This window comes from Leucoraja erinacea, chromosome 8 (genome assembly GCF_028641065.1).
Source record: "Leucoraja erinacea ecotype New England chromosome 8, Leri_hhj_1, whole genome shotgun sequence".
NCBI classification, from domain to species: Eukaryota; Metazoa; Chordata; class Chondrichthyes; order Rajiformes; family Rajidae; genus Leucoraja; species Leucoraja erinaceus.
The window spans coordinates 74990110-75013395 of record NC_073384.1 but is presented as its reverse complement, the minus strand read 5'-3'; positions in this window follow the sequence as shown (position 1 = coordinate 75013395).

Genomic DNA, 23286 nt, shown 5'->3' with positions numbered 1-23286 from the left:
AAGATTACGGAGATTCGGTATGTCAGAGAGGATTCTCTTGAACTTCTACAGGTGCACAGTAGAGAGCATATTGACTGCATGCATCATGGCCTGGTTCAGCAACTTGAACGTCCAGGAGCGAAGAAGACTGCAGAAAGTTGTGACCACTGCCCAGTCCATCACCGGCTCTGACCTCCCCACCATCGAAGGGATTTAGCGGAGTTGCCAGCATCATCAGAGACCCACACCACCCTGGTCACACACTTATTTCACCACTGCCATCGGGAAGAAGGTACCAGAGCCTGAAAACTGTAACTTCCAGGTTCAGGAACAGCTTCTTCCCTACAGCCATCAGGCTATTAAACACGACAACCTCAAATAAGCTCTGAACTACATAGACTGGTCTTGTTATTATTACACTATTATTGTTTGTCTTCTCCGTGGATTGTCACCTTGTCGTGGTGGAGAAGCTTGTGCGTTCCTGAGATCCTGAGAGCGATGCCGTCTGGAGCTATGCTCCTGGTAGGGCCACTCATGGCGGTAAGGTCGAGGGGGTGGTCTCTGACAAAGAGCAATCCAAACAAGACCTCAACGGTGGAACAGGCGGGGGACGATGGCTGACTTTAGTGGAGCGTCACAACGGCTGGGAAGGCGGATGAAGGCTGCAGCGGAAAAGGGTCTCCGGTCGTCTTGGACTCCATGCCACTGGATCCTGACCCAGATCTGTCAAGGACCGTGGGGTGGCTGTCTGTGCACCAGTCTCCCCACGTTAAACAATGTCACGCACAGGCCATATTTATTATACGTTTACAGTGTACAATGTTTACATATTATGTTATTCTGTTGTGTTGCTGTCATTGATCTATCTGGCATATATGACAATAAGACACTCTTGACTCACTTGACTAGGACTGATTGGCCTATGCCTGCTAGTCATTGATATATTTGTAATTCTATATGCAAGACAAGTGCATAGTGGACGATTCCCCACCTGGATGGATCCTCCAGCAACATGGCATCATCCAGTACTAATCACCTAGCTTGCTTGACACCCTCATCACCTCTTAAGCAACCGTTCCCTCCACTACGGCAGCATTTTATCTACAAACTGCAAACACCCAAACAACTCCCACACCTGCAATCACTGCCACCAAAGAAGACTGGAGTAGGAGGGGGTAGGGGAACACAATGAAAAGTTCCTCTCTTTGTCACACACCATCCTGACTGCGAGTGCTCTTTTAGAAAGGAGGTGAGGAGGAACTTGTTTAGTCAGAGGGAAGTTAATCTGTGGAACTCATTGCCACAGAGGGCTGTGGAGGTCAGTGATTCTTTTTAAGGCAGAGATAGACAAATTATTGATTAGAATGGGTCTCAAGGGTTATGGGGAGAAGGCAGGAAAATGTGACTAGGAGGCAGAGATTGAATGGCGGAGTAGACTCGATGGGTTGAATGGCCAAATTCTAATCCTACACCTTGTGAATTTGTGAGCGGGAAATGTTTTGTTCGTCCTTTGTTATTGCCGAGCTTCAATCCAGGACCTCCTTGTCTCTCTGACAACACTGTTGTTGGGAGTACCTTACCTGAAGGACTGCAGTAATTCAAGATGGCGGCTCACAGCCAGAATAAATCCTAGCCTTGCCAATTGTTCTCATCCCAAAAGTTAATTCCAAAAAATAAAAGCAGAGATTAAATTAAGAGGGAATTACCAAAACATGGCAATCGGTTGTTCTGGACATAACGGAATTTAGATGTATAATCTTTCCCGGATGGATAGACAAGTATCGAGGTTTGTCAAAAACCAGCAGACCAAGGATTATAATTGAAATGACCTCTATGAAAGGAAATGGTATTAAAAGTCCTTCAGGTAAAGGTACAGCTACAGTGTTTTTGGACAAGGACATCTAGGATTGAGATTCAGCAATAACAAAGGACAATCAATAAATGTGTAAAAAAGAACTGCAGATGCTGGTTTAAATCGAAGGTTGATACAAAATGCTGGAGTAACTCAGCGGGTGAGACTAAAAAAACATTGAAAATCACTCCACGGTTCCAAACATTAAGGTCATAAGGGATACGATCAGAATTAGGCCATTCGGCCCATCAAGTCTACTCCGTCATTCAATCATGCCTGATCTATCTCTCCCTCCTATCCCCATTCTGCTGCCTTCTCCCCATAACCTCTGACACCTGTACTAATCAAGAATCTATCTACCACTGCATTATTTCAAGTCAAGTCAAGTCACTTTTATTTCTATAGCACATTTAAAAAAACAACTCTCGTTGACCAAAGTGCTTTACATTGGTGGAGGTACTAACATTATACAACAGTGGTTCATAGATTAAGTACATACATCACTACATACATATAGCCCTACCTCAGAGGACGTCAAGAAAGGCTTGAGAGTAAAGATGGGTTTTAAGTCTCGACTTAAAGGAGTCGATGGAGGGGGCAGTTCTGATGGGAAGGGGGATGCTGTTCCACAGTCTAGGAGCTGCAACTGCAAAGGCGCGGTCGCCCCTGAGCTTATGCCTAGACCGCGGATGTTCAGTAACCCCAAGTCGGCCGATCTGAGTGACCTGGAGGTGGTGTGGTGGGTGAGCAGACTTTTAATGTAGGAGGGGGAAAGCCCATTTAGGGCTTTGTAAACATCAAGAAGGATCTTGAAATTTATTCGGAACCGCACAGGGAGCCAGTGGAGAGAGGCCAGGATCGGGGTGATGTGGTCCCTTTTTCGGGTGCCCGTCAGGAGTCTCGCTGCGGCGTTTTGGACCAGTTGCAGGTGGGACAGGGAAGGATGACTGATGCCAGTGTGGAGGGAGTTGCGGTAATCGATGCGGGAAGAGATAAATATGTGGATGATCTTTTCCAGGTCATCAAACTGGAGGAATTGTTTTATTTTAGCTATCGTCCCAAGCTGAAAGAAACTAACTTTTACCACGGCATTGACTTTTTGTCAAATTTCAGTGCTGAGTCAAATATCACGCCAAGGTATTTGGCTTCCAAGGCTGCCTGCTATCGTTTTGATTGAGTCCGTATTTGGCAACAAATTCTTCAGATTCACCACCCTCTGACTAAAGAAATTCCTTGGCATTTCCTTCCTAAAGGAATGGCCTTCAATTCTGAGGTTATGATCTCTAGTCCTAGACTCTCACACTAGTGGAAACATCCTCTCCACATTCACTCCATCCAAGCCTTTCACTGTTCTGTACCTCAGCTCCACAACTCTCAGAGATAGCTGTGGTCTCAGTTCAGACCTTGTGCTGATCTTGGCTTTAATCCAATGGAACGTTCTATACAGACCATGTGAAGTCAACTTTATTTTTCATTCGGTAGAAGTTGCACAAACTGCTGATCATTTCCAGGAAAGATGTGGAAGGGTTGGAGAGGTCTCTCCCATGGAACAAAGAACATAGAACAGAACAGCACAGGAACTGACCCTTCATTCCACGACATTTATTTTTATTTTTTAGTATGTTTTAAAGTGTGTATTTTGTGTTTCTTTGTGTGTTTTGTGTGGGGAGTGGTGTGGGGGGGGTGAGGGGGAAACTGCTTCGGTCGCCTCCTCCACGGAGAGGCGAGTTTTTCCAGGTCGCCTCCCCCGTGGCCTAACATCAAGGATCGGCGCGGCCTTTCCCGGAGACGCGCCCGGGGCTTCAGCGGCGGACGCAGCATAGACTCTCGTTGTGAAGCGGGTGAGCCCTCGCTGGGGCTCGCTGGAGGGTAGTGCTCCGTTACGCTGGCCCGGGGCAGCCGGCAGCCTGAAGTCGCAGCCTGAAGCCGCGGTCTGCAGAGTTCCAGCTGGCGTGGCGTCTACAGCCCGGGATCCCTCGTGGGGGACCCGGGGGAAGAAGAAGCCATCACTGCCGGCCCGCGGCCAACTTCTACCGCGGGGCCGGCATGGACTTACCATCACCCCTGGAGGGGAGCTTCGACCACCAGCCCTGCAGTCTACGGTGCTTCTGGCTGCGGCGGGGACTTTAAATCTCAACCGCCGGCCTGCGGCCTACAACAACTTAAAGCCGCGGTCTCCGGTGAGGAAGAGCCGATCCTGGACTGACTCTGGACTCTGGTCCTGTCCACGGGGGGGAAATGGAGGAGGACCGGCCAAATTTTGTGCCTTCCACCACAGTGATGAATGCTGTGGTGGATGTTTGTGTTTCAGTTTTATTGTGGTTGTGTGTTCTTTATTATTGTATCGCTGCTGACAACCCAAAATTCCACCGACCCTGGTTGTGTGGTCATAAATTATATCTAATTATAAATTATATCTAATTTGTGCAGAACATGTTGCCTAGCAGTAATGATCTCCTATGCTTGTACATGATCCATATCCCACTGTATCTTCTATTCCCTCTATCCAAGTGCTTATCCAAAAGTCTCTTCCACCCCACCATCGCATTGGCCTCCACTACCTCCCCTGGAAATGCGTTCCAGGCCCCGCCACGCTCTGCGTAAAGAACTTGCCCAGCACATCTGCATTAAACTTTCCCCCTCTCACCTTTTGAACTCTAATGTGTTTAAGAAGGAACTGCAGATGCTGGAAACCCTTCTTCAGGGTTTCGGCCCAAAACGTTGCCTATTTCCTTCACTCCATATATGCTGCTGCACCCACTGAGTTTCTTCAGCACTTTTGTCTACTTTTGAATAATGTTTGACATTTCCACCCTGGGAAAAAAAGGTTCAGAATGTTTACCCTATCTATGCAAATCATAGAAACATAGAAACATAGAAAATAGGTGCAGGAGTAGGCCATTCGGCCCTTCGAACCTGCACCACCATTCAATATGATCATGGCTGATCATCCAACTCAGTATCCCATGCCTGCCTTCTCTCCATACCTCTTGATACTTTTAGCCACAAGGGCCACATCTAACTCCCTCTTAAATATAGCCAATGAACTGCCCTCAACTACCTTCTGTGGCAGAGAATTCCAGAGATTCACCACTCTCTGTGTAAAAAATGATTTTCTCATCTCAGTCCTCAAAGACTTCCCTCTTATCCTTAAACTGTGACCCCTTGTTCTGGACTTCCCCCAACATCGGGAACAATCTTCCTGTATCTAGCCTGTCCAACCTCTTAAGAATTTTGTAAGTTTCTATAAGATCCCCCCTCAATCTTCTAAATTCCAGCGTGTACAAGCCGAGTCTATCCAGTCTTTCTTCATATGAAAGTCCTGCCATCCCAGGAATCAGTCTTGTGAACCTTCTCTGTACTCCCTTTATGTCAAGAATGTCTTTCCTCAGATTAGGAGACCAAAACTGTACGCAATACTCCAGGTGTGGTCTCACCAAGACCCTGTACAACTGCAGTAGAACCTCCCTGCTCCTATACTCAAATCATAATTCTATATACTTCTATCAAGTCTCCCCTCAACCTCTGATGCTCCTGATAAAACAATCCAAGTCTATCCAACTTCTCCTAGCTGAAACCCTATAAACCAGACAGCATTCTGGTAAATCTCCTCTGCACCGGCTCCAAAGTCTCCACAACTTTCCTGTAATGGGGCAACCAGAACTGCCCGCAATATTCCAAACGCAGCCTGACCAAGGTGCTGTCGAGCTCCAGGATACAGGAGATACAGGAAATCTGGAGTAAAAATCCTGGAAAAAGATCAGCGATCAGAAGTTCCCACAGCACATTGCCACGACCGCCCTGAGGCCAGATATCCACCTGTTCTCAGGGGCGGCCAGAAAGGTCGTCTTGTTGGAACTGACAGTGCCGTGGGAGGACCGTCTGGAGGAGGCCCACGAGAGGAAGATGGCCAAGTATGAAGAGCTGGTCATGGAATGCCGCAAGCACGGCTGGAAGGCAAGGTGTATGCCCATCGAGGTTGGCTGCAGAGATTTTGCAGGGCAATCGCTCAACAATGCCTTGAGTGCACTGGGCATCAACAGAGTGGCGAGGAGAAGGGCCATCAAGAACACCACAGAGGCAGCGGAGAAGGCCTCGAGATGGCTCTGGATCAGGAGAGAAGGTTCATGGGGAGGAACGATGGCACCTGAACACAAGTCGTGGTCTGATCAACCACGGCTTGGTCGCCTGGTGAGGGTCTGATGTTGAAAGACCCGAAACACCCAATGACCCCATCAATGATGTGTTCAGGAGCATCAGGGTGTTTCTTATTATCAGAGTCACAGAGTGATACAGTGTGGAAACAGGCCCTTCAGCCCAACTTGCCCACAACGGCTAACATGACCCAGCTATACTCGTCCCACCTGCTCGCTTTTGGTGCATATCCCTCCAAACCTGTCCTATCTAGTACCTGTCTAACTGTTTCTTAAACATTGGGATAGCCCCAACCTCAACCACCTCCTCTGGCATACCTCTGAAGAAGGGTTTCGGCCCGAAACGTCGCCTATTTTCTTCACTCCATAGATGCTGCTGCACCCGCTGAGTTTCTCCAGCAATTTTGTGTACCCACCTCCTCTGGCAGCTTGTTCCTTACACCCACCACCCTTTGCGTGAAAAAGTGACCCCCTCAGATTCCTATTAAATCTTTTCTCTTTCACCTGAAACCTATGTCCTCTGGTCCTCGATTCACCTACTCTGGGCAAGAGACTCTGTGCATCTACTCGATCTATTCCTCTCATGATTTTATACACCTCTATAAGATCACCCCTCATCCTCCTGCGCTCCAAGGAATAGAGTCCCAGCCTACTCAACCTCTACCTGTAGCTCACACCCTCAAGTCCTGGCAACATCCTCGCAAATTGTCTCTTTACCTGTTGATTCACGTTTTTCTCTCACATCGGTTGTTTCGACAATAATCGACCAGGCACCAGGGTTGCTTTAAACGTACGTTTTATTGAGCAGGAATCTCCACACAGGTTACAACCTGGCAAAGAGTCAAGCTGCCTGCTCTTAATTGCAAGGCTCTTTATATGTTAATGCCACCGTTTAGCACCTCCCACATTCCCCCCGATCAAAGAACCAACACGTACGAAGAATACAGGAAACCAAGTATGTACATATAAGGGGATGAAAGAGGAACCACACATAATCTCAGACCAGTACATTCCTCAGTCTTCCTGGCTAGGGGGGGAGGTTGTGTATTCCTCAATCTTGTCAGACTGGGCCTGTGATCCTTTATTCATGACTACACAGTAACTGCAAGACATTGTGTATCCATTCTAACAGCCGGTTCCAGCAAGTCTGGTCAGCAGCCATCTTATGTCCTTTGTTTCAGTCTACCTGGCCAACCATTTTGTCTTACAGAACAGTCTTATAGCATTGATTCAGAATTTCTATTCATCATTCCCCCCTTTTGCCATTCTTATGGCAACACTCATAGTCCATTTAAAAGTCCCATTCGCCGAATCTCGTAAACTTTTAGTTCCCTGGCCAAGGCTTCTTGGACCGTCCAACCTGTATCCCCCAATTCTCCTTCCTCACACACTTCATCGTTTTCGCTGTCGCTGGGGAATGGTAACAGTCTCTGCTGCTCACGCTGTAAGACCATCATTCGTACAGAACTTTTAGCTTCCCCGGGGGTGGTCCCCAAACCCAATAAGGCCACCATTAATCGGGCTTGACAGGGACCGTTTTTTTTTGTCCTGGCACTTCACCAGTCGTTCAGTTCTGCCCCATGCAGGGGATGGGGTAAACAGGGAGGTAACTGATGTCATTTGTGGATAACAAACCACCTGCCCCTTCCCGAATAGCTCGTTGTGTGCCTGGATGAATAAATTGGAGTTTTCTCGTTCCCCTCTCTTTTCCCGTTTGTTCCGTCCGTGTTCAGGCTTTGTCCATTTCCAGCCAAAACCGATTAACCCGGCAGTGGTCGCCACACATATTAATGCCACAAAGACCCTGATCTCAGTGATTTATTTCGTATCTGTGAAGACAAGGGAGGGAAAAAAAAAGAACGTGCAATTTCATGGCAAAATTAATTCGTGCCCTGCTTCCCGTGGACTGGATCCCCTTCCCTGACCTCAACCTCCCCCCTTTGCTTGGTGTCACCAACCACTTTGCAATGGTGCAAATGCACCCATGCCGATCGTCCTTCTACTTTTACCGCGGTGGGGGTGGTGAGAAGAACCTGGAAGGGGCCCAACCATCGAGGAGAAAGGGTGTCCTTACGAACCCAATTCTTAATCAACACATAAGAACCCGGGGTGAACCGTCCATTAACGGGAAAATCTATGTCGCCCACATAAGCGGCCTTGACCTCCCCATGAATCTCACGCAGGGCCCTTGTAAGGGCAAGGACGTAAGAGACCATCTCCTCCGTCATGTGATGCAATGTCATTGTGGCCGGGATAATGTCTGTCCAAGGGGTGCGCAGAGGTCGGCCATAGATGATCTCTGCAGGAGACAACCTTGCCTTCCCTGCTGGAAGGACTCTGATCTGGAACAAAGCAACAGGCAACATTTTAACCCAGGTGGAGCCTGATTGGTCCACCAGCTTGGCAAGCTTGGTCTTCAGGGTCTGGTTCAAGCGTTCCACCATTCCTGCAGCTTGTGGGCGATAAGCACAATCCAGCTGCTTGGTTACGCCCAGCTGTCGGTACAATTCTTTATTGATAGCAGCAATAAAGTGAGGGCCGTTATCCGAACTGATGGTGTTTGGAACCCCAAAGCGAGGAACAACCTGCCGTAATAAAATAGACACCACCGTAGAGGCAGTGCAATCAGTGGTTGGAAAAGCTTCAATCCACCTAGAAAACACATCAACAATAACAAGTACATGTTTATAACACTGACACTTAGGCAAATCAATAAAATCCGTTTGTAAGGTTTCAAACGGAGCAGTAGGTAATGGAGTACGACCCGTCTGGCAGACAACTATTTACCAGGGTTGTGTGTAGCACAGGTGAGGCACCGTGCACTAGTTTGGGCTGCCAAAACCTTAAGTCAAGGATGCCACCATGCCTGTAAGAGAGCGCCTACTAGCAAGGTGGCCCCACAGTGAGTGGCTAAATGTAGGCAATCAACGACCCAGGTCGCTAACTGATCTGTCATACAGGTCTGTCCAGCCAGCGTGAGCCACAATCCGGAGTCAGCCTTCCGACAGCCCAGCTGCTCCCATTCCATTATAACATTAGCAGAGGCGTCCCCCTGTAAGAGCAATACATCATTTATGGTTGGCATAGGTTTCTCAGATTCAGACGAGCCCATATCAAGGCTTTTCACCTGCCTCATCATACTACCCACCACTTTAAATCTACCGCGTGAAGCACACTTAGCCGCATCGTCAGCCAACCTGTTACCGATTTGGACCGGGGAATCTCCTGTCGTGTGGGCCGCACATTTGATTACAGCTACTGCAGAGGACAGGAGGATACACAGGACTGGCAACGGGGGCAGGCTGCTTCAACGGGGGTGCTCCACGGACTCCCCAAGGATAATCCTCTACCTCCTCCTCGTCGTCACCTCCCAAATCTATGCCAGCCACCGACTTACGTAAGTCTTTATCTACCTTGGCCATATTTTGTCTCTCTCTCTCTCCTGACGATCCTTACTTTCCTTAGCATGCCTGCATTCCTGTTTTAATACTGTCACTGACTTCTCCTGACCCCTCTCGGTCAGGGGTATTCCTAGTTTCAAGGCATTACTCTGCCAACTGGCCGTTAAAGACCGTGCCTTTTCTTTGTTACAATGATCGATCCACAACTGAATGGCCTTTTTATATATTTTTTTTTTTTTATCCGTTCTCCATATTACACTTTGGGCTCTTGATAACACACTCATAACCCCCTTCAGGCCATTCATCCTTCCCCAGTTTATGAATGAGTCCTCCCGACATACGCCTAAAGGTCTCCTCCATTTCTGGATGCAAGAAACATAGCTGATGTAATGGCCGGTCTGGGTGACAACTGGTGTCCATACCATTACCCATTTTTAAACTTATACTATTACACACAATATTTCAGGGTTAACCGCGAGTCCTTGGTTCCACCGTATCTCACTCGGTCACTTCAATTCCTGACCTTCGCGTGGAGGATTTCCTCTCTTAACAACCAGTCTAAGGCGGACTTTCTGTGAGATACGGAGGTACTTTGGTCTCGGCTAACACTCAATACTTGCTAACTCTTTCAGGGTTAACCTAGAGCCCTTGGTTCCTCCGTATCTCACTCGGCCACTTTAAAGTGGACTTTCTGTGAGATATGGGGGTACCTTGGTCTCAGTTAACGTCTCAATACTAGTTAACTTTATTACACAAATATCACAACAAAATTTCAGGGTTAACCGTGAGTCCTTGGTTCCGTCGTATCTCACTCGGCCACTTTAAAGCGGACTTTCTGTGAGATATGGGGGTACCTTGGTCTCGGTTAACACTCAATACTTGTTAACTCTTTCAGGGTTAACCTAGAGTCCTTGGTTCCGTCGTATCTCACTCAGTCACTTTGAAGTGGACTTTCTGTGAGATATGGGGGTACCTTGGTCTCGGTTAACGTCTCAATACTAGTTAACTTCCTATACACAGTGCACTCCTCTTATATACCGTCTACGGTCCCCCTCTACGGGGTGTTTTATCCGCTCGATCAGACTAGGATAATCCTCGAGACGGCCCTTATCACAACAAAATTTCAGGGTTAACCGTGAGTCCTTGGTTCCGTCGTATCTCACTCAGTCACTTTGAAGTGGACTTTCTGTGAGATATGGGGGTACCTTGGTCTCAGTTAATGTCTCAATACTAGTTAACTTCCTATACACAGTGCACTCCTCTTATATACCGTCTACGGTCCCCCTCTACGGGGTGTTTTATCCGCTCGATCAGACTAGGATAATCCTCGAGACGGCCCTATCCCCGTGCCCACAACCGGAATGTTCGGATGTCGTCCCACCAACTGACGCAAGTCAGCGAATTACCCTGCTACGCCGGGATACGAGGAAGGACCAAGAGGAGATTTAACTAAATCTACTCACTTGGCTGCGCACCCTTCACATCGATCCCGTCGCCCAGTGGATTCACTCGCCGGCTCGATCAGTCGCTGGTTGACATCCCACTTCTGACACCAAATGTTGATTCACGTTTTTCTCTCACATCGGTTGTTTCGACAATAATCGACCAGGCACCAGGGTTGCTTTAAACGTACGTTTTATTGAGCAGGAGTCTCCACACAGGTTACAACCTGGCAAAGAGTCAAGCTGCCTGCTCTTAATTGCAAGGCTCTTTATATGTTAATGCCACCGTTTAGCACCTCCCACATTCCCCCCGATCAAAGAACCAACACGTACGAAGAATACAGGAAACCAAGTATGTACATATAAGGGGATGAAAGAGGAACCACACATAATCTCAGACCAGTACATTCCTCAGTCTTCCTGGCTAGGGGGGGAGGTTGTGTATTCCTCAATCTTGTCAGACTGGGCCTGTGATCCTTTATTCATGACTACACAGTAACTGCAAGACATTGTGTATCCATTCTAACAGCCGGTTCCAGCAAGTCTGGTCAGCAGCCATCTTATGTCCTTTGTTTCAGTCTACCTGGCCAACCATTTTGTCTTACAGAACAGTTTTATAGCATTGATTCAGAATTTCTATTCATCATACCCTTTCCAGCTTGACAACGTCTTTCCTATAACATGGTGCCCAGAAGTGAACACAATACTATAAATGCAGCATCACCAACGTCTTATACAACTGCAACATGACCTCCCAACTTCTATACCTCTATGGAATAAAAAATAAGTTAACATTTTACTTCACTTGTCAGGTCTGGGGAAAGGTAGAAGTCGCCTATGTGTTCCTGTAAGAATAGAAATGAGTAGAGAAAACAAAGGGAATAAATTTCACTGTAACTTAATTGGTACACGTGGCAATTAAATTGAATCTTGAATCTTGAATCTTGAATATTGTAAAGGGCCCGTCCCACTTGGCGAGTTTTTTTGGCGACTGCCGTCATCGTTGACCGACGTATCAGGTCACCGAAAATGTTGCGACGTGATGCGGCGTGACGTGGCGTGATGACGCATTGACGCACGGTGTCTCCTCAAGTGTTGCAACATTTTTTTTGTCGCCGCTGGATTTTGAAATGTTCAAAATCTTTCGGCGACCCTGACACGTCAGTCAATGACGCCGGCAGTTGGGACAGGTGGGACAGGGTGGAGACTAAAAACATCAATGATGGTGCTGCCCTTAGAAGAGGGTGGTGAAGGTATGTTAATTACAGTTTCTGCAGGATTCATTCATGGATTCTTAGATGATCGTGAATAGTAAATACCAAGGCTGGGCTCGTGAGATGCAAAGCACAGCAGCTGATGGAAAAGCTGGAATAAAAGAGGATGCTGGAAATACCCTGAGGTTGAGCAGTATTTGTGGTGACATCCATCACCCCAATTTAAAATATAAACACTTGGTTACTGATATTCCGAACTCAGGGATCCCTCTGTAATCTCTCTGGGATCCCACTGAAGGCCGTCAGCATCCATAAAGACTCATCACACCCCTGTAACGGACTGTTTGATCTACTTCCCTCCGGCAGACGTTACAAGGCCTTCTACGCCCGAACCTCCAGACCATATAAATATATAACCATATAACAGTTACAGCACGGAAACAGGCCATCTCGACCCTTCTAGTCTGTGCCGAACACGTATTCTCCCCTAGTCCCATATACCTGCGTTCAGACCATAACCCTCCATACCTTTCCCGTCCATATAACTATCCAATTTATTTTTAAATGATAAAAACGAACCTGCCTCCACCACTTTCACTGGAAGCTCATTCCACACAGCCACCACTCTCTGAGTAAAGAAGTTCCCCCTCATGTTACCTCTAAACTTCTGTCCCTTAATTCTCAAGTCATGTCCCCTTGTTTGAACCTTCCCTACTCTCAGTGGGAAAAGCTTATCCACGTCAACTCTGTCTATCCCTCTCATCATTTTAAAGACCTCTATCAAGTCCCCCCTTAACCTTCTGCGCTCCAAAGAATAAAGCCCTAACTTTGTTCAACCTTTCTCTGTAACTTAGTTGCTGAAACCCAGGCAACATTCTAGTAAATCTCCTCTGTACTCTCTCTATTTTGTTGACATCCTTCCTATAATTAGGCGACCAAAATTGTACACCATACTCCAAAATTGGCCTCACCAATGCCTTGTACAATTTTAACATTACATCCCAGCTTCTATACTCAACTTCCAGACTCAGAAACAGTTTTATTCCCAGAGCTATAGCGGCTCTGAACCGGCCCTGCTGAGTGTCCCCTCCCCCCCACCCCCCCCTGGACTGTCTCCCTCGGATGGTCACGTCACAAGGCTTATTTATTTATTTTACTTTTCTCTTACATCGGTTGGAAGCTGCATAGTAAATCTTGTTGCACTGATGTGCAATGACAATAAAAGATATTATTATTATTATTAAACTATTCCACTTGACTACAGTCCGATCCAGACTACGGGTGCTGTCTATAAGGAGCTCTAGCGGATCTGAACCGGCCCTGCTGAGTGTTTACCACCCACCCCCTTATGGACTGTCTCCCCCGATGTTCACGTTGCATAGACACATCTGCACTTTAGTCTGTTTGAACTGTTTTGACTATCTTACTGTTATAATGTTCTTCTTACAAACCATGTTCTCGGGGTATCTAAATCTAAATCTTATTTAGATAAACATCGGATAGACATCGGCAATGACAATAAAAGATATTATTATTAATATTATTATTATTATTGTTTGTACGTTCTCCCTATGATCATGTGACTATGAGTTTTCTCTGAGATCTTCGGCTTCCTCCCGCACTCCAAAGACGTTGGTTAATTGGCTTGGTATGAATGTAAGATTGCCCCTCGTGTGTGTATGGTACTGTTAGTGTGCGGGAATCGCGCTGGTCGGTCCTAAGGGCCTGTTTCCGCGCTGTGGCTCTAAACTAAATTACATTTTCTGACCATGATGTGCTCTTCTGATCATTACTGGCCTGAATCAGTGTAAAACTTGTTTGAAAACCCTGCTGCAAAATATGTTGGCACATTTCTTCACCATAAAGGTGCTTTATAAGTTCAAGTAGTATCTTTGGTGTTGAATAGAAGTTACAACTAATCTAGATCCATTTGTGAACTGAGGCACCCTTCCTCACTATCCATTACACCACCAATTTTGGTGTCAACTTACTAACAATTTAACCACATGGTCATTCAAATCATGAATCTATATTAGAAGCAGCTGACTCCTGTGGCAATCCGCTGGTCATAGGCTTCCAATCCGAAAAACAACCCTCTACAACTATCAGTCTGAAGAAGGGTTTTGGCCTGAAACGTTGCCTATTTCCTTCGCTCCATGGATGCTGCTGCACCCGCTGAGTTTCTCCAGCGTTTTTGTGTACCCTCTACAACTATCATTGGACTACTGCCTCCAAACCAAGTGGTCATACGTGATAGGAATTAGACCATCTGGCCCGTCAAGTCTACTCCACCATTCAATCATGGCTACTCTATCTCTCCCTCCTAACCCCATTCTCCTGCCTTCTAATGTGACCGATTGCGGAAAACTCCCCGGAGAACATTTCCCTCTGACTTGCTGAGTATTTCCCAAACTATTTTTTTTGCATTTCAGATTTCTAATACCTGCAGTTGTGCGTTTTTAGATTAACAGGTTAGAAATCTCAGTGAAACTCCAGGATTTGAACTGAGATGCCAAAAGCCAGAATTCAAGGTGAATGAACTCCAAATTCTGGGATCAAAAATAGAATTGGTGGAATGACTCAACATGTTTTTTCATTCGGCCCTTGGTTGCAATCTATTATTAATCCATTTTCTCAATGTTTTTATCGTTGAGTATCCAGTCAACACCTATCCCTGGGGACATTTCGTTAACGTTGGGGTTTTGGTTCAGGTAAAATAAACTGCTGATTTCATGCGTACATTGAACGCTAAAACCAAATGTTTCACAAGGGCTCTCTTTAGTGACATGTGAAGTGTAAGGCCAAGCCCAGAACTTGATTCCAGAGTGGAGTAGTCAACCCTTCACACTGACATTTTGCTGCCTAGTTCAGGGAAAACATCCTCTCAGCGTTCACCTTGACAACCGCCTCACAACCTTCAATGACCACTTCAATAATCTCTCTCCACATTCATCTGAACATCTCAAACAAATATGCAAACAGCTCTATGTTTTTGTCAGAGATAATCTTCTTTCAGGAATAAATTTTATGACATTTATTTCCAATGCAGTCATGGAATTTATTCATGTTCCTATTCATTGACTACAGCTCTGCTTTCATAAGGTCAGCAGGTCATAAGTGTATAACCATATAACCATATAACAATTACAGCACGGAAACAGGCCATCTCAGCCCTACAAGTCCGTGCCGAACAACTTTTTTCCCTTAGTCCCACTTGTCTGCACTCAATACCATAACCCTCCATTCCCTTCTCATCCATATGCCTATCCAATTTATTTTTAAATGATACCAACGAACCTGCCTCCACCCCACTTCCACTGGAAGCTCATTCCACACCACTACCACTCTCTGAGTAAAGAAGTTCCCCCTCATGTTACCCCTAAACTTCTGTCCCTTCATTCTGAAGTCATGTCCTCTTGTTTGAATCTTCCCTATTCTCAAAGGGAAAAGCTTGTCCACGTCAACTCTGTCTATCCCTCTCATCATTTTAAAGACCTCTATCAAGTACCCCCTTAACCTTCTGCGCTCCAGAGAATAAAGACCTAACTTATTTAACCTATCTCTAACTAAGTGTAGATCAAACAGTATTGCTGATTAGATCCGTGTCTGGTTTTGCTGCTGGTGACCTGATCCATAATCCATGTCAGATTTTCCACACCACCACCTTGCGGGCAGTCATGATGCTTTTTAGTTTTTAACTTTCAGAGCCTACAGTGCTCATCTCGGTGGTCTCTGTACATGGTCGTCCGAAGGGGGGTGCGTTTGTTGCGACCGCACCCCCCTTTTTTTCCCTTAAGAAAAAAGTCACCCAAAAAAAAAAAGAAAAAAAATTGAAAAAGCTGGGCCCACGCCACCCCCGCTGGGTCTACGCCACCCCCACTGGGCTCACTCCACCCCCGCTGGGTCCACGCCACCCCCGCTGACCCCTGCTGGGTCCACGCCACCCTCGCTGACCCCTGCTGGGCCCACGCCACCCCCGCTGGGCCCACGCCACCCCCACTGACGCCCACTGGGTCCCCGCCACCTCCACGGGGCCCACGCCACCTACATCCTCGCCCCCCCCTGCAAGAAAGAGGGGGGATGTGAGAGGGGAGAGGGGGGGAGAGAGAGGGGAAGGGAGAGGAGAGATTCATGGGGAGGGGAGAGTGAAAGGGGAATTATCTTGAGTGAGATTGCAAAATTAAGGCAGGTTTTAGAGCTATTATATTTTCTCCTCCATATGAATAATATTAAACAATATCAAATAATATCAAACAATTGGAACTGCTTTCTTGATAATAATACTGAAAAATATGAATTCCATAGTTTGTGACATAAATACACATTTTAATGGGATCACTATATAAAGATGTAACATTTCCATTTTGAGATCGGGGTGGGGGTGGGGGTGGGGGGGGGGGTGGGGGGGGGGGGGGGGGGGGGGGGTGGGGTGTGTGGGGGCAAATATGCGTCAAGCCTAATCGTTAAAGAGTTAAAAGATAGCCTAATCGATAAATCGCTGAGAAGAGGAATCAGAGCTGCTAAGGAAAGATACTCTGAGAAGTTGAGGAGCAAGTTCTCAGCTAGTGATTCTTCTTCAGTTTGGAAGGGCATGCAAGAAATCACCAGCTATAAGAGGAAAGCCCCCGCTCTTTGGACAATTGTCAGCTGATGAACAACCTGAATGAGTTTTCTGCAGGCTTGAAAATCAGAAACGTAACCCTGGTACCCCCTCCCCAACAAACGCAGTCAGACCCCAGTCTGCAAAGAATGGACCCTGCACCCTCTCCTTCCCATTCACCACTTCACACCTACTTAAGGCAAGACTCCAGTATGAAAAGAGTGGAACCTTTCCCACCCCACCCAACCACTTCACACCCACTCACAGCCTGACCTCAGTCTGCAAAGACTGGGCCCTTCTACACCCACCCCACTCCAATCACCACCCCACTCCAATCACCACTTCACACCCAATGACTGCACCTCCACAGACACCTCTGTCAAGCTTCTCAAGTTTGTGGATGACACAACCCTGATTGGACTGATCCAGGATGGGGATCTCTGTACTCTTTTCAGTTTGACATCTTTCCTATAACATGGTGCCCAGAACTGAACACAATATTCTAAATGCGGTCTCACCAACGTCTTATACAACTGCAACATGACCTCCCAACTTCTATACTCAATACTCTGACTGATGAGGGCCAAAGTGCCAAAATACTTTTTGACCACCTGATATACCTGCGACACGACCTTCAAGGAACCATGCAACCATCAACCATTCCTCTGCCCACCTGGCTAATTGATCCAGATCCTGCTGCAATCTTTCACAACCATCTTCACTATCTGCAAAACCACTCACTTCTGTATCATCAGCAAACTTGCTAATCTTTCCCTGTTCTGTGATGTTTCAGAGTGCTGGAGTAACTCAGCGGGTCAGGCTGAGTATAGAAGTTGGGAGGTCATGTTGCAGTTGCATAAGAAGTTGGTGAGGCCGCATTCAGAGTATTGTGTTCAGTTCTGGGCACCATGTTATAGGAAAGATGTCATCAAACTGGAAAGGGTACAGTGAAGATTTATGAGGATGTTGCCAGGACTAGAGGGCCAGAGCTATAGGGAGAGGTTGAGTAGGCTGGGACTCTTTCATGGAGCCCAGGAGGCTGAGGGATGATCTAATAGAGGTCTATAAAATCATGATGAGTCTTTTGCCCAGAGTAAGTTAATCGAGGAGCAGAGGACATAAGTTTAAGGTGAAGGGCAAAAGATTTAATAGGAATCTGAGGGGTATGTTTTTCACACAAAGGGTGGTAGGTGTATGGAACAAGCTGCCAGAGGAGGTAGTTGAGGCAGGGACTATCGCAACATTTAAGAAACAGTTTGACAGGTACATGGATACCACAGGTTCGGAGGGATATGGATCAAACGTGGGCAGGTGGGACCAGTGCAGATGGGACATGCTGGGCCGAAGGGTCTGTTTCCACACTGTATCACCCTATGACTCTATCTTTCCCTCTCTAACCCATTCTCCTGCCTTCTCCCCATTACCTCTGACACCCCTATCAATCAGGAATCTATCAATCTCCTCCTGAAAAATGTCCAGTGACTTGACCTCCACAGCTGTCTGTGGCAATGAATTCCACAGTTCACCACCCTCTGACTTAAGAAATTCCTGCTCATCCCCTTCCTAAAGGAATATCTTTTAATTCTGAGGCTGTGGCCACTGGTCCTAGACTCTCCCATTAGTGGAACCATCCTCTCCAAATCCACTCCATCCAGGTTTTTACCAGGCTGGGACAGACGGCAACAGCTTCACACCGTGTCCCAAAGCTCGTGTCCTGTCCTGCATCACCCAAGGCAGCAGAGACGTTATAGGAGAGGGCAAGCACCATAACAAAGTAGCTCACGATGGTTTGGGTAACATTCAGGAATGTCTATGCATGGCACATCATGAATATTACTGAAGAACGGTCTTGACCCGAACTATAATCTATACCTTTTCTCCAGAGATGCTGCCTGACCCGCTGAGTTACTCCAGCATTCTGTGAAACGTCGCCTATTCATATTCTCCGCAGATGCTGTCTGACCCGCTGAGTTACTCCAGTACTTTGTGACTATTTTCCCTTCACCCATCTGCCCAAGCCCACTCTCCCCCCCTCCTTTCCTATGTTTCTTTCCACCCATAAACCTCTCTCTGCCTTTACATTTCACTCCTCTTTCAAATCTGCTCTACTTATCTACATGCATTTTTCTTCTTCACTTTTTAGTCATAGAATGATGCAGTGTGGAAACAGGCCCTTCAGCCCAACTTGCCCACACCGACCGACATGTCCCATCTACACTAGTCCCACTCACATGCATTTGGACCGTATCCATCTAAATCTGTCCTATCCCTGTACGTGTCCAAATGTCTCTTAAACATTAGGATAATCCCAGTCTTAACTAACTCTTCTGGAAGCTCGTTACATACACCCAGCATCCTTTGTGTGAAAAAGCTACCTCTCAGATTCCTGTTAATTTCTGAAATATTGGTCATAAATTTGGTGCAAAAATGCTCCAAAACAAGGCTCAGAATGGATCAGAGAGCATGTAAAACCCCTGAGCTTCCAGGGCCCTTAAGCGGGCCCTGGACCCCGGCATCGAGGGACTTCACGCTTCGTGCTCGTGATGTGCGCAGCGCACACATTATTTCACATTAAGTTTTTTGTAATCCTGTCAAGCCACCCCCCTTTTTGAAAAGCTTCGTACGAGCCTGCTGTATGTATACGAATTAAAGTACTTGTTATGATATATTATGACTCTCTATCATAAGTACTTTACACAATAAGTTCATAAATGATAGGAGTTGAATTAGGCCATTTGGCCCATCAAGTCTACTCCACCATTCAATCATGGCTGATTTATCTATCTCTCCTAAGGAGTACAGGTACTTGGTTCCTCGAAGGTCGAGTCATTGGTAGAAAAGGTGGTAAAAAAGACTTTTGGCACTTTGGCCTTCATTAGTCAAAGTATTGAGTATAGAAGTTTTGAGGTCATGTTCCAGTTGTATAAGATGGTGGTGAGGTTGTATTTTGAATATTGTGCTCAGTTCTGGGCACCGTGTTATAGGTAAGTATTGCCAAGCTTGGAAAAAGTTCAGAAAAGATTAATGAGGAATGTTGCCAGGACTAGAGGGTGTGAGCTATAGGGAGAGGTTGAGGAGGCTGGGTCTCTATCCATGGAGCGCAGGAGGATGAAGGGTGATCTTATAGAGGTGTAGAAGATCATGAGAGGAATAGATCGAGTAGATGCACAGAGTCCTTACCCAGAGGAGGGGAATCAAGGACCAGAGGACATAGGTTCATGGTGAAGGGGAAATAATTTAATAGGAATTCGAGGGGTAACTTTTTCACACAGTGAATGGTGGGTGTATGGAAGAAGCTGCCAGAGGAGGTAGTTGAGGCTGGGACAATCCCATCATTTAAGAAACAGTTAGACAGGTGCATGGATAGGACAGGTTTGGAGGGATATGGACCAAGCGCAGTCTAGTGGGACTAGTGTAGCTGGGACATTGCCAGCCGGTGTGGGCGAGTTGGGCCGAAGGGCCTGTTTCCACACTGTATCACTCTCTCTATGACTCTAACCCCATTTTCCTGCCTTCTCCCCGTAACTCCTGACACCCGTCCTAATCAAAAATCTATCTATCTCTGCCCTAAAAATATCCATTGACAGCCTCCAAAGCCTTCTGTGGCAAATAATTCCACAGATTCAAGAGTCAAGAGAGAGTCAAGAGTCAATTTAATTGTCATTTGGACCCCTGGAGGTCCAACCGAAATGCCGTTTCTGCAGCCATACATTACACACAAATAGACCCCAGACACAACATAATTACATTTAACATAAACATCCATCACATAACTGTGATGGAAGGCCAAAAAAACTTATCTCTCCACTGCACTCTCCCCCCCCCGATGTCAGAGTCAAAGTCAAAGCCCCCGGCTGGCGATGGCAATTGTCCCGCGGCCATTGAAGCCACGCCGGGTGATGCAAGGTCGCACACCGGGTCTTGATGTTGGAGCCCCCGGTGTGTGCTCGCAAAGTCCCGCGGCCGTTCCAGCCGCGCGGGGCAATGGTGTTAGGCCCCGCTCCAGGAGCTCTTCGACCCCGCAACACGGGCGGGAGAATTCGCCGTTGCAGGAGCCCCGAAAAGCAGTCTCCCTCCAGGGAGCCGCGCGGGGTCGTCCGAGCCGTCCGCAGACCCGCAGCAGCAGCCTCCGACTCAGCAGCAGCAGCGGCATCGGCGGCAGCAGCAGCAGCAGCAGCAGCAGCAGCGGCAGCGGCAGCGCTCCTCCACCGCTCCACCCGCTCCGGTCTCGGCCAGCTCCGCGACGGCAACGGTGAGTCGGCACCAGAGTCCCCGGCTTCTTCCCGTTGGAGGCCGCTCCTCGTTGCGGCCTCAACGACACCTGAGACCCGACGAGAAAAGGTCGGGTCTCCAGTGCAGGGAGAGATTCAAAAGTTTCCCCCCCCCCTCCCACCCCACCCCCATCCCCCCACACACACACCCCAACATAAAATAACAAAAACTACATAAAAACACAGACAAAAAATAATAAAAACGCGGACAGGCTGCAGAGGCCGCTGCTGGCCAGAGCCGCGCCGCCTACCGGAAACAGTACCGGAAACGGATTCACCACCCTCTGACAAAATAAATTGCTCCTCATCTCCTTCCTAAAAGAACGTCCTTTAATTCTAAGGCTATGACCTCCGGTCCCAGACACTCCCATTAGTGGAAAGATCCTCTCCACATCCAATACAATTACCCAACAAAGGGCATCTCCAAACACGTGGAACTTGGAGTCAGCACTCCTGTTTGGATCCTTGGTAATATTGCAAGGATTGGCAACTGGATCCTTGACTTCCTGAACAAAAGACCACACTCAGTGAGGATGGGTGACAAATCATCCTCAATGATAATTCTCAACTCGGGTGCCCAGCATGGATGCGTTCTCAGCCCTCTTCTGTACTTCTTATTCACGCACGACCATGTAACCAAGTACTAATCCAACTCAATCTACAGGTTCACAAACGTCGACCTATTTTACATATGATGCATAAACTCAGAGAGCGGCCCGCCTTTAACACATCATGTAACCTCTAACCTCGTCCACACAGACCTCTTCCTGGGTTTCTTGCTGGCCTTTCTTGTTGTACTTCTTTACTCAGAGAGTGGTGGCTGTGTGGAATGAGCTTCCAGTGAAGGTGGTGGAGGCAGGTTCGTTTTTTTATCATTTAAAAATAAATTGGATAGTTATATGGATGGGAAGGGAATGGAGGGTTATGGTCTGAGCGCAGGTATATGGGACTAGGGGAGATTATGTGTTCGGCACGGACTAGAAGGGTCGAGATGGCCTGTTTCCGTGCTGTAATTGTTATATGGTTATATGGTTATATAAATAACGGCCAAGTGGGACAGGCCCTTTTGGCAACACCTTCTGGAAGTGATGTGGAGTACCCATCCCAGTGTGTTTCAATGGTGCTGAGTTGGAGGTGCGTGGTTTGATTTAACTAGATAGCACACAAAACTACATCTTTTGTGCACACAAAATGCTGGAGTAACTCAACGGGACAGGCAGCATCTCTGGAGAGAAGGAATGGGTGACGTTTCGAGTCTAAAGAAGGTCTCGACCCGAAACGTCACCCATTCCTTGTCTCCAGAGATGCTGCCTGTCCCATTGAGTTACTCCAGCATTTTGTGTCCATCTTCGATTTAAACCAGCATCTGCAGTTCTTTCCGACACAAACTATATTTTTTACTGTGTAGGAAGGAACTGCAGATGCTGGTTTACACTGAAGATAGACACAAAATGCTGGAGTAACTCAACGGGTCAGGCTGCACCTCTGGAAAGAAAGAAATGATGGCGTTGCAGATCAAAGAAGGATCTTGACTTGAAAAATCACCCATTCCTTCTATCCAGAGATGCTGCCTGACCCGCTGAGTTTCTCCAGCATTTTGTGTCTGTCTTTTACTCTCAGTGCTTGTGACAATAATAAGCTAATACCAATAACAAAGAAATCGAATGGATGGTGCTGATGGGGTGAAGGCAATGATAAAACAAATATCACAGATCAGTGATAGACACAAAGTGCTGGAGTAACTCAGCGGGAGATCGTGGACTCTTATACATCGGCGAGACCAAACATAGACTGGGTGATCGTTTCACTGAACACCTTCGCTCAGTCCGCCTGAACCAACCCGATCTCCCAGTTGCCAAACACTTTTATTCCCCTTCCCATTCCCACACTGACCCTTCTGTCCTGGGCCTCCTCCATTGTCAGAGTGAGGCTAAACGCAAATTGGAGGAACGGCACCTCATATTTCGCATGGGCAGCTTACAGCCCAGTAGTATGAATATTAATTCATCTATCTTCAAGTAACCCTGGCCGGTATTCCTCCATCCTTCCCCCAGCCATGTCGCAAAAACCTGACCCGCTGAGTTACTCCAGCACTTTGTGTCTATCTTCGGTTTAAACCAACATCTGCAGTTCCTTCTTTCTTACACATATCACAGATTGGTGTTGGCTACGTGAGGGTAAGGGAGACTTGTGACGACAATCGATCCATCACTGTGTCCTTGAATATGGACCAGTCCATGACGTAAAGCCAACAGTCTCTTGTAGATGAATGTTATTGCCCAGGTTTTAGGTGAGTTGGTATATAGTTACCAGCAACAATAGATTTGTTGTAATTGCTAGAGATTTTAATCCATTGTGGTCCTGGATGAGGAT